At 37.1% G+C, this 12,525-nt stretch overlaps 1 pseudogene; it reads left to right on the forward strand.

Annotated features, from left to right (window-relative positions):
* Positions 1–9,732, forward strand: part of LOC127488419 (small ribosomal subunit protein uS8-like) — a 174,585-nt pseudogene extending 164,853 nt beyond the window's left edge.
* Positions 9,733–12,525: the final 2,793 nt, after the last annotated feature.

Consider the following 12,525-nt stretch of genomic DNA (forward strand, 5'->3'; position numbering starts at 1 on the left):
ATTCATAAAAGATCTGTCAGTTGGTTTTTTAGTATCGAAACATTTGAAACTCTACAATTCTTGATGGGGGAAATATTTAGCAATTTATCAGCTAAAATTTCACTATTGCTTCCTATGTTGGAGTGAAATAGAAATTCTATCACTTTTAAGATTTTAAAAGGTTTGGATGGAATTTGTTAAAATTTTTGTGGATTGAAAACTTAGTCCTACTAAGGTTTCAAAAATACAAGTAAGCTGTAATCCAGTGCCCCACCGTGAGTTTCTTGAATCTGCAAGAGGGAAGTGACTGTCTAAAGGTAAATTCAACCTTATAAATTACACAAATCATTCAGTGAAAGTGAACCTGCAAAAAACACTTTAGGGAAAATTTTAACATCACCAAGAATATTCTCAAATGCTTTTTTTTTCTGACAGAGAGAGGGTAATTGTGGTTTGTGAAAGAAAATTGCTTGTAGAAAAATAGGGTAAATTCAAAACTTAATTTTGAAAAAGAAATCTGACTTGTTTTAGTGTTTTATAATCATAGGCATGCAACTGAACTGCAGTTGCTTTTCTTACTTGCAAATTCTTACTTTGAGCTTTGTGGAGTAAGTGTATTTGCCAGACCTCAGGCATCTGATTATGCAGTAACAAAAATACATTTGCCGTGTGATTATTAGAAATATGTATGTAGCTAATCAACCATTCTCCTTTTAATATCACAAGCTCCAGCAATGTTCAGTTGAGGTCTTCAATGTAAAGTTTGTGCTGGTGAGTCCTTCCTGATGGGAGGCTGTAGCTGCTTAGGAGTAATACATTGTAAATGTTGGAAACATTGGAAAAGTCCTAAGATACGTATTAAGTTTCAATCAAACATTTAAATATCTCCAGTTAGGTATTTTGTATATTTATTGTGCCCTGAAGTTAAATCTTTATCCATAAATATTAAATACACAAAAGGCCAATTGTTTCTCTAATAAATCAACTGTATTTAAGAGTTTTCAGAGGCCAAAGTGAAGACCAATAGAGAAGCCAGACAGCATGCACCTGAAGCTGCTGTGCTTGGAATTTATAGGCTAAGTGAGATGAACCAGAAGGACATGTTAATCACTAAAGAAGATAATCAAATACAAGATGCAGGAAATATAGGAACATGAGTCACTACTCAGGGAAAATGGACATCAGGAGAAAGAAAATAATAAGCTAGGTAACATCCAAAAATGTCTCAGTTTTCATTCTTGAAATTATAATACTGCATGTGTCAACTATAAACATATAAGTATAAAATATGTAATATATACTGTTCTTAGTTGTTTGAACAAATAGACTCTGTAGTCTTAATCATGATGGAAGCGTCATTCTGTCATTTAGCATTTCAACAGTGCTTTCTTCTTCCTTCCTTCTAGTCTTTTTTTTTTATTTTACAATGAAAATAATAAACATGGCTAGGGTTTTCTTCCCCTTGCACCACTTGATTTTGAGTATTATAGTCTCAGTGCAGCCTAAGTACCACTATTAATTTTGTTGGAGAGATAGAATATCACATCATCACTCACATATTTCCTTACAGTTAAGATGTTTAAAAATTGACATGAACTACTTTGTTTATAAGTGTGTGTACGCAAGCACCTACTAATATGTTCTTTGTGATTCTGATCTTTTATTTCTCATTTTAATGAGTTTCTAACAAATAAATAAATCAAACTCACCATTTTGATAAAGCAGATAAAATTCACACAATTCAAGCATATGGATAGCTCTTATAGAACTGATTTATCTTTTTAAAATAAAGCATGCATTCCCTATAATATGTGAGTATTGCATACCAAAAATACAAAGAAAATTTTAAATTTGCTTTGCATTCTGTTGAATGTTTTTTGGGACTTCATTTTCCAAAAATTTTAAATGAACACTTTGAGAGCCAAGATTTTTGGATTATATGATCTCTAAACTTTTAAAAATAATTTACAATTAAGCAAATCAAAAGTGTTAATGATATGTGACATCTGAAAAATAGTATGTGGAAGATAAGCCATAGTCTTCTAATTTATTAGTCATCTCTAATAGGTTTTTGAGGCTTTGTGTCTACTTAGAAATAGGCCAGGCCTTGAGCCACAAAAGCACCATTTGGGGTGAAGTAGCAGTAAATTACTATTCAGTACCCTGGAGGCCCAGAAAAGTTAATGGGTCTTCCAGGAAAGAGGAACACCTGGTGCGTAAGTCAGGCAGGAGGACAGACTGGTTGAATGATCACAGGCACGTCTCAATTGTGACTTTAAAGAGCAAGAAGTGACTGTGCAACAGGGCCTCTCCTCTCTTCTTCCACCTACATTTCCAGGGTACTGAGCATTGGTTCCCCTCCCTGGAGTGCTGCTGCACTGGGAGATTATTATGGTCTTAAAACCGAAAGCCTATAATTTAAAGTCATAACACCACCTTTAAAAGTGAGATTGAAATACAGTAATATAAAATACATAAGGCATCAAGATGTAGCAAATGTCTCCTCCCATTAGATTTCTCTATTTACAAGAGAGCAGTAATACCAAGTATATTTTCCATATTGATTGTGTAGCTTCTCCATTTAAAACTGAGCAAGTGCTCTGCTAGATCAAAATTCTTTTTAATGCCTACAAAATGAAATTTTCTAGCTCTAAGAAGTATAAAATAAAGTTTAAATGTCCAGAAAAGAGAGGTTGGCATTTGACCTAGCTATGTTGCCACTAGTTAGGATGCCTCCATCTCATATCTGACTGCTTGTGTTCTCTCTGCCCCAGTTCCAGGATTCCAGCTTCTTGCTAATGCACACCCTGGGAGGCAGAGGGGAAGGCTCGGGTAGTACCTGCCACCCACAAGGCCGACCTCCAGGAGTTCCTCACTCTTAGCATTTAGGGGAGTGAACCAGCAAATGGGAGTTCTGTCTGTCTCTGCCTCTAATAAATATCTAGAAAAGGAGGTGCCCACTTTTTAAGCTCTCAGATATTTCTTAGAAAACAGTACCTCGATGAGTTGGATAAAACATGTACTGTTCCCTTAATATAACAATAGTTTCCCGTGACATTAAACTGAAGAAAAAATTCCCATCACCAGATCCTTAACGTAAACAAAGGAGCTCAAGATGTTCAGTAAACTCAAAAGATTTGCTTTCCCACCTTTTAAGATTATATTTGTATATTTATTTCTTATGATATTCAAAATTTTTCTTATGCTCTTATGTACTGATTTGAAAAAAAGTTTCAAGTGCTAAGTAAAGGTGAATTAAAATTTTCTGTGAATCAATTATTCAGCCATGAGAGGGGTAAAGCTATATGGAAAATGATTCTACTTTCCCTGGAAAGGAAATGTCGTGGGTTTCTAACTTGGGGCTGGAAGAAAAAAATCCCTTGCAGTGGTGCCTGTTGGAAACTACTATAAATAACTATCTTTTTTTCTTGAAGTAAAGTTCAAGGTAACATTTAAATGAATAATTATTTACCATTTTGCTAAATGCTGGCATGTATGGCAGGCATCATCCATTAGTACAAATGCTTTTTCTGCTTAGAACGGCTCATTAGTTCCTTTGTAGGCTGCACCGGTTTTAAGATTCAAATTCAAAATCTCCTCTGATTTTGCTGTTCAATTTTTGGCAGGCGGCCAGTGGCAGATATGCATAATATTTCACTGTTAGACCTTGCAAACATTATATCCTGCTGTGCTAAAGAAAACATTGTGTTTCTTACCACATGAAAATAATCCATCACTTTTCAATCAGCACACAAGAAAAGCTCTACCTGTTTTTTCCATCAGACTCAAGAAAAATTAATGGCCCCAATGTGAAAGGTGGACCCTCCATACATGATCCATTAAAGTACAAACTAATCAAAATGTATCTAGCATCTGATTTGCTAAGCAAGATGGAACAAAAGAGGTGTGATGAAAAAATAGATCCTTCTAAGACCAACACAACCTTGTTCTATCAATATTAACCTTATTTATTTTAAAGGTGGGAGGACACAAATAAAAGATCATGAAATAAATCCTTGAATTTAGTCAATTCAAAAAGACACTCTATTTATCTGGAAGAAAGCTCTAAAGATATCTACTGGGAACTGGAGAAAAATTTTGTAACAAAACTTTTTTGAAAAGTAAGGAAGAACAGATTATATTCTCCAAATGAATCACTAGACAACAAAATGTAGTATAACAGAAGTTTTTTTGGGGTTTAAAAACACCAGTATTTTGTCAACTTGTTCATGCCTTAAAACTAATTTCATGCTTTTTGTAATGATGAGATCATAGCTGGTTTTGAAGGAGACATGAAGACTTTCTGTGGCTCTATGATTTTGGCAACAGTATTCTAATCAGAAATATAGCAGCCATCTCAAAGGAGTGACAATTTAAAAACAACAATTTCACTACTTTTTAAAATTTCCATTGGAACTGTTTGAATTTCTTTCTTTGCTACCTCTCTCTTTCTCATTTACTTTTTTCACAACCTGTATTTTGTAGTTTAATGCACTTAATAAAAATGTATTACTCAAACATAGGTAATGGAATATAATGCCAATACAATAAAGTATCTATGCTGGTAAATAGTTTTACACAAAATGTATGGCTGTTCATATTCCAATATGGTCGTATTTAGAATATAACACAGTGTTTTTAACTGGTTTTTTGGTTTCTTCTTTTTTTTTAATCTGGACTTCAAGTTGAAAGTCTTTAGGTTGATCTTTCTAAAATATAAATATGTTTTGTCACTTCTCACTTCACTTTGTATATGAAGAAACTGAAGCACAGTAATTTAAGGTGACTCATCCAAGTTCATTCACTTTGGGAATGGTAGCTCCCGAGTCTTCAGAAGCCTGGTTCGGTACTTTCTCCACTGTTTGGGATGTGGTGTATATGTTTGTGTGTGTCAGCTGGGGTGGGGATGGGGGTGTTCTCTCCTAAACTAGAGCTTCTGAAACTTCAGTTTGCGTGCAAACGTCCTGAAGCTCTGTTAAAATGTATATTTATTTGATTCTGTAGGTCTAAGGCTGGGAAGAAAGCCTGCATTTCTCGGAAGGTTCCAGGGCACGTTGAGGCTGGTTTGGAAACCACACTTGGCAGAACAAGGATTGAAGAACTCTGTCAAGCTCTTACACTAGCCTTCAAGGTCCTCGAATGTCTAGACCTGTCTTCCGTTTGCCTATGTGAACACTCCGTTCTAGTTACACAGAGTACTTACTCACGTGTTGAATGCTCTGTAATCATTCTGATTTGCATCTCCACTTGTTCCTTGCTTCTGCCCCTCTTGGCTTCTTTGTAATCGAATGTCTACTTTTTTCAATGGCAAATCTAATTCTTGCCTTCTCCATGAAGACTTTCTTGTGATCAAATATAAAATAATCTTTCCCTCCTCTGATCCTCTCATCACTCCTTGTGCACTTAGTGACTAATATTTTTGAACACAATACTAAAACAAATGAATAGGTGAATAAAATAGCAACAGAGAATTAGATACATTAAGTTGCAGAGAGGAAAAAAAAACAAACTCCTGAGCTCTGGAGATCCTCAGAAGTAATAGATTGTTTTCTACTTTTTCTTTCGCTGTATTTTTATGCTGGAAATATCCTCTGGGACAATCACAGAGAATGAAGCTTGGAAGTTTGTGGATTGTCATAGATGAAGGGACATCCAAGTTTTCCATAAAGGGTCACTGGCTTTGTGGGCCTTATAGTCTCTATGGCAGCTACGCAACCTTGCCATAGCAGCAGGAAAAGAGCCATTGGCATTGTGTGAACAAATGGATATGACAGGTTCAATGATACTTTATTTACATTTACAAAAAGGGGTAGCAGTCAGGTTTGCCCTGCTTGTAATGGGTTACTAAGTACTATCACACCTGGTACTCAAATATAGTCTAAACAAAGAAAAGGATGAACTTACTGAATTTATAGCTGTTAATTGAAGCTTGCTTAACTCTATAATGAGAAGTAAATCTGGGCCGGCGCCGCGGCTCAATAGGCTAATCCTCCGCCTGTGGCGCCGGCACACCGGGTTCTAGTCCCGGTCAGGGCGCTGGATTCTGTCCCGGTTGCTCCTCTTCCAGTCCAGCTCTCTGCTATGGCCTGGGAGTGCAGTGGAGGATGGCCCAAGTGCTTGGGCCCTGCACCTGCATGGGAGACTAGGAGAAGCATCTGGCTCCTGGCTTCGGATCAGCGCGATGAACCGGCCGTGGTGGCCATTGGAGGGTGAACCAATGGCAAAGGAAGACCTTTCTCTCTGTCTCTCTCTCTCTCTCTCACTGTCCACTCTGCCTGTCAAAAAAAAAAAAAAAAAAAAAAAAAAAGTAAATCTGAAGAATTGGGCCAGGGTGGGGCAGGGAAAAGTTGCACTGGGGAAAGCAAGAAATCGGATTTTTCAAAAAATCATCTTTTCTGGCTATCATCTAAATCATGTGTATCACCCATATGCAAACCCAATTTTCCAAGTCTACTTCAGCACAAGGGTCACACTGAAACTCTCTAGGGACTTGTTAGAAATGTAGAAGATCAGGCCTCATCCTTGTAGAATTAGAAGCAAAAATCTGCATTATAACAACAATCTTAGGTGATTTTTATGTACTTTATAATTTCAGGTCTCAAAGTGAAGTATGGTAGTCATCTGCATTAGTATCATTATCTTCTTAGAATTGTACCTATGAAATGCATGAAATCTGTTCTCTTTATATTAATAAAAAATCTTTAAAAAGAATCATATGAGAGATGGTAAAAAAATGTCAACTTGAGGCCAGACCCAGATCTACCTAATAATCAGTGTCACTGAGAATGAGATTCCAGGCTTTAGAAATGTAGAGCTACAGTAGTGCTCTGAAGCTACTCATTATGGACCAAAAGACCGCCAGGAGCTGTTTCCACTTTATCTCTCTTATCACAACTCCCACTTTCTACATTTGCTTTATTTGTTAGCCTCTTTCCAGTTCACTTTTTCCAGCTCTGAGTTTGCTTTTCCTAACACAAAAGTAACATTTTGATCAACATTAACACATGTCAATAAACAATTTATTATTTTGCCAAATGGTACAAAGTTTCTTGTCACAGAGATTATTGTGTGTGTGGGGGAGAAGTTTCTGATATGTCAGTTTGAATGTAGAGGATCACAAACATAAGCTGAAATAATAACATGGTAATTAAAATGTTGGTTAATTATGAGTAGATCTATTAACTGCATGGCTTTATTTATTTATTTATTTATGTAATTAATTTATTTGCCTGGAAATATACAGGTTTGGGGAGGGGGTGAATTGCCCTTCAGATCTGTAACATTTTCCCACTTTTCTTTAATACAAAGCTGGCTCAGTGGGGGGAAAAAAAAAACCCTCAGTGATATTGTTAGGATTTTGAAGAAAGGCAAGGGCTTTGTGGTTGTGGGATGTGTGATGTAAAGCATTCTCTGATGCCCCTACAAGTATACTTCAGCAAATTCTCTAGTATGAAATTCATACTGAATTTCATTTGGAGGTTAAGAGCATGGTGAGAAGAGAACCAGAGGCATGGCAAAACATGTTACAGCGAACGTGGTAGATATATTGGCCAGGAAATGGGAAGACAGCTGACATCAATATCTGATGAGAAGGTTAATGCTGCCTCAGCACTACGATCATGAATTTGTGCATTGTAAGGCAGAAATTATATCAAAATCATCAGTCCTTGTCCCTACTCTGAGAGATTCTTACTCAATTGGTCTTGAGTAAGATCCAAATGAATCTAAGTGAGTAACCAAGAATGAGAACTAAGATGGAGAATCTAATTCAGACAATGCATGTTGTGACTAACAAACTAAAAAACTATATACAGGTACAATTTCCTCTCTTTTCTCTCTTTTTTTCTCTTCCTGTCTCCTCTTTATTTACTGCTTCTCTCCCCCTTCCTTCTTTTTCTATCACTGAGATGATTTTTAAATTATTGTTCAAATAGTTTTTTTTAAAGATTTTATTTATTTATTTGCGAGGTAGAGTTACAGATAATGAGAGGGAGAGACAGAAAGGTCTTCTTTCCATTGGTCCACTTCCCAGATGGCCACAACATCTGGAGCTGCCCCGATCCAAAACCAGGAGCCAGGTGCTTCTTTCTGGTCTCCCATGTGGGTGCAGGGGCCCAAACACATGGGCCATCTGCTACTGCTTTCTTAGGCCATAGCAGAGAGTGGATTGGAAGAGGGGCAGCCGGGAGTAGAACTGGTGCCCGTTTGGGATGCCGGCACCGCAGGTGGACGATTCATCTTAATTAGTATAATATACTTGCTTCTTGATTATTAAAAACTATTAGTGGATAACAAAAATTTTAAGTTTTGTCCATTTTGTTGTAAAAGACAGGATTCCATTTTTTATGGCTGAGTATTATTCCATCATGTGTATATATCACATTTTCTTTATCCTGTCATAAGTTGATGAGCATCTGGGTGGATTCCATGTCTTAGCTATTGTTAATTGATTTTCTATAAACATGAAGGTACAGGTAACTCATTTATAAGCTGATTTCATTTCCTTTGGGTATACCACCAGGAGTGGGATTCTCACAAGTGTGTAGCTATATTTCAAGTGAGTGATTTTAAAGTCATCCTTGCTAGGAAATGAGAAGATATGAAAATACATTGCATCTTCTTTTACTTTTTGCCGTGTCTGGGATATTTCAGCTCAGCATCTATTGTGAAACCTTTCTTTAACATAGCCAAAAGAGTTCATTCACCTTTCCTCTTTGACCCTTGTGGGTGGTTGTGTGACTTTAAAGGAACTACAACAAAAATTAATAGTGCCCTGTAGGCAAGGTAAAATTTGGCCCATGTAATCAATCATATCTGCTTCAATGAACTATAGTGACCCTGTATACAGGAAATATCTTCAGTGTGGCAAATTTGCTTCCAAGAAGTCTTCAACATTTTGTGGGATAGAAAGCAGATTTTACTTTTAGTTTTAGTCTTTCTCAGTCACGTATGTCCTTCTCTTCTTGGGCATAGTTGAGTTGTATTCATATGCAGTTATGGCAGTGTGTCAAAATGTATGTATAAGCACATCGTAGGTCAGTTGGCATACTTTTAAATGCTGTCTTTAATAATTCAAGCTGAGGGACAGGATTAATTGTGTAATGTCCAAGTACATAATATTCATTTACAAGCAGTAGTGGCAGGTGCACTGAGTTTCATCAAAACTTATCACTCTCAAATCAAGTCAAGTCAAAGACTTGGTAGATATATAACCTTGAGGAACAATTCCCTGGAGACACAAAGGAAAACAATTTTCTAGCATCAACACTAGAAACATCTGCAATTTTGTAAGATTCATTAAACTATAATGACCAATGAAACTATTACAAATCACAATTACATGCAGCTTCACAGAAGATACTTTTTCAACCAGTTTCTGATTTATGTTTTCATTGAAGTTCAAATCCATACCTAGTATTTTGTTCAACTACTGAGATGAAATTAAGCCTTTAAAGAATATAACTTTGCACAAACTTTTCATATTTTCATTTAATGTAATTTTGAAAATCTTTAGTCATTTTCTGCCCTTTAGAATATGAGACACTAGAATGTTCCAGTTATATAGTGAACATCTCAGTCTCTAAGAGAACACTAATAGTATCTAATCTAGGCCAAGATGATGGTCTTGATGATGGTGATGATGAAGTTAATGATGAGCATGAAGAAGGTGTGATGATGATGAAGATGATGAAGATGATGATAGTCTATAGCCATAATACCCTGATCACTCTTAATCTTGTCTGGCAACAATAATACCACTAATGATAATGGCAGCTAACATTTTCAGGGTGCCTACTCTACGCTAGCACTCTACTAAGTACAGTGTATGCATTGTCTCATTTAATCTGTTAGGTTGGTCCTATTATTATCTCTCTTTTACAAGGAAGTTTGGTGAAATAAATTACATAGACTGTATATCACTTTGTAAATTCTCCATTCCAGTCTTATCTCTGTAACTACAAAAAAATGGAACTAAGCGCTAATACTTATTATTGGCAAAAACATTGGAGGACAGACAATTGCAGTTTGGTTGGAGAAAGAGCTCTGTGGCTCTCAACCTGGATAACAATCAGTTAATGGATGTAGATATCAAGGATAGGAGAGCAAGCTCTTCAAGCAGCAGATCATTATGCAGCAGCTCAGCATGTTTATTAATCATTGTGCACAATTAAAATGCCATTTCATCCCTCTAATTAAAACAAGTAGCTCCCTGAGGCTAGCACCTGAACTAATGAAGCCTGGTTACCCAAGGATCTCACTCAGGGAAGGGAATTAAACAATGGAAAGGAAGCGGTGTGTTTACCATGTTGCCCAGACAACGTCAAACTGTATATGACATCATGAGCAAGTGGACCAGTTGACAGTGTGATTTAAAGAGCCAGAGATGCTTCTTTTTTTAAGCAATGAGTGGCATTGAATGTTGAATTTATTTTAGTGTATTAATTGGTTGGGTACAATCCATGTCATCCTGCATACTTTACAGTTAATTCCGAATGTTCTTCCTTCTTGGCATGTGGAATGGGTGATTTGATTTTCTGAGGAAGAAACTCTTAAGAACTATTTGTTCTTAAGGAGGTCTTTGAGAGGCTGCAGGGATTTCTGAAATTGCTTAACTCAACAAGTAGAGGGTATAATAGGTTGTGGAGGTACAATCTAAAGGAGGGGAAAGATGAATGAACCAGACTTGCCACCTGAATTTAATGCCTCTGAAACAGGCTCTTAGTTATTGTAAAACAGGAGGACTGAACTAGATCATCATCAAGTCTTCTGGTTCTGCAATTCTATGGCTTTGGGCTAATTTGTGATTAACAGTTCAGCTCAAAGAATTTTAATTGTATCCTAATTCCCATACAAATTTGGCTGAATCAAGTCTTGCTTATAGCTATGCTCCTAATTCATGCTTAGTTTGCCACCATATCTTTAGAGCCTGACAGTGTACTTGGCATTTGGCAGCTAATCAATGAAATACATGTAGAAAACATGAATCAGTTTAAATCCGCAGCTTTCAGTAATCTACGGTTTTCGGTGCTTTACTCCAAATATTTGGTACTGCAGAAAGAAGAACCATCCTACAAAGGGTTCTGTATTACTCATCAGGGAAAGGGCAAACCTGATGGTTATGCGAGTTGTTTTCATTTCAGCCAGTCTGCTAATTCAGTTTCTTAAAATTCTCTGGAAGAGATGGTCCCACGTTACCTCTGCTTGTACTAGGCAAGAAGCCGTGGGTCATTCTTCCTCTATTCTACTTGTCATTTCTTTGGTCCTTATGATTCTCTGGTATGCCAAAAATAGCTATGCCTAGAAGTTTAAAGAACTTAGGAACATTGATTTCTTTTTTTTCTTTTTTTTTTTTTTCACAGGCAGAGTGGACAGTGAGAGAGAGAGACAGAGAGAAAGGTCTTCCTTTGCCGTTGGTTCACCCTCCAATGGCCGCCGCGGCCGACGCGCTGCGGCCTGCGCACCGCGCTGATCAGAAGGCAGGAGCCAGGTGCTTCTCCTGGTCTCCCATGGGGTGCAGGGCCCAAGCACTTGGGCCATCCTCCACTGCACGCCCTGGCCACAGCAGAGAGCTGGTCTGGAAGAGGGGCAACCGGGACAGAATCCGGCACCCCAACCGGGACTAGAACCCGGTGTGCCAGCACTGCAAGGCGGAGGATTAGCCTAGTGAGCCGCGGCGCCGGCCAGGAACATTGATTTCTAACCTATTTTTTTATGAGTCACAGAGTCCCATAAAATCTAATAGAAAAATATATATCACAATTTTGCAAACAACTACATGTTGTGATGTTCACAGACCTACTAACGCTCGATTGTGGCACTCAGATGAAGACAAAAATTTTATTTCAGAAAATCATCTAAGAATTTCCAATAGTCCTTCAAGAGGTCTGTGTCTAGCTGTCCTCTGGCTTCCCTATAGCAAATGACTAAAGATAGTCATCTAACGTAAGTGCAGGTACTTGTAAATAGAGGCAGAACTGGTAATGTGTGCATGTTATGCAGTTGTATGTTGTTCTTTACAGTGTGGCCAGTTGGTCCAAGAATGAGATATTATGATTTCACTTGTTATCTCTTCAAGTTTCTATGCAAGAATACCTCTAGAAGTTTGTGGAAAATGGAATTAAAAGAATGTTCATTTTTCTGTAAACTCTTTGAGGACCTCTTGTATTTATAACCAGGTGTCTGGCTTCAACATCTTCATTTTAAATAAATTAAAAACACAACTGTTAGATGGCAGTAGCCATATTAGTAGAAAACAGGCAAAGTACAGAAAAACATTAGGGCCTTAGGTTTCTCACAAGATATATACTATTTTTAGAGCAGTAGTATATTGGTAACTGGAAATTACAAGTTTGGGTCACAGGCTTGAAGAATCTAAGGTTTTAATCTCTCTGTTATTAGGCAATTTCTCGTATTTTGAACCTAAATCTTTCTTTCCAAACTGAAGTTCAGTTGGTTTTGCATGTTGTATTAGGAAATATAACTTGGTCAATAAGATATCCAGAAACTAGCAGAAATAAGCCAATAACTTAGATTAAGTGGCATGAT

This window comes from Oryctolagus cuniculus, chromosome 2, assembly GCF_051225735.1.
Source record: "Oryctolagus cuniculus isolate XC-2025 breed Fujian yellow rabbit chromosome 2, ASM5122573v1, whole genome shotgun sequence".
In the NCBI taxonomy this organism is placed as follows: Eukaryota; Metazoa; Chordata; class Mammalia; order Lagomorpha; family Leporidae; genus Oryctolagus; species Oryctolagus cuniculus.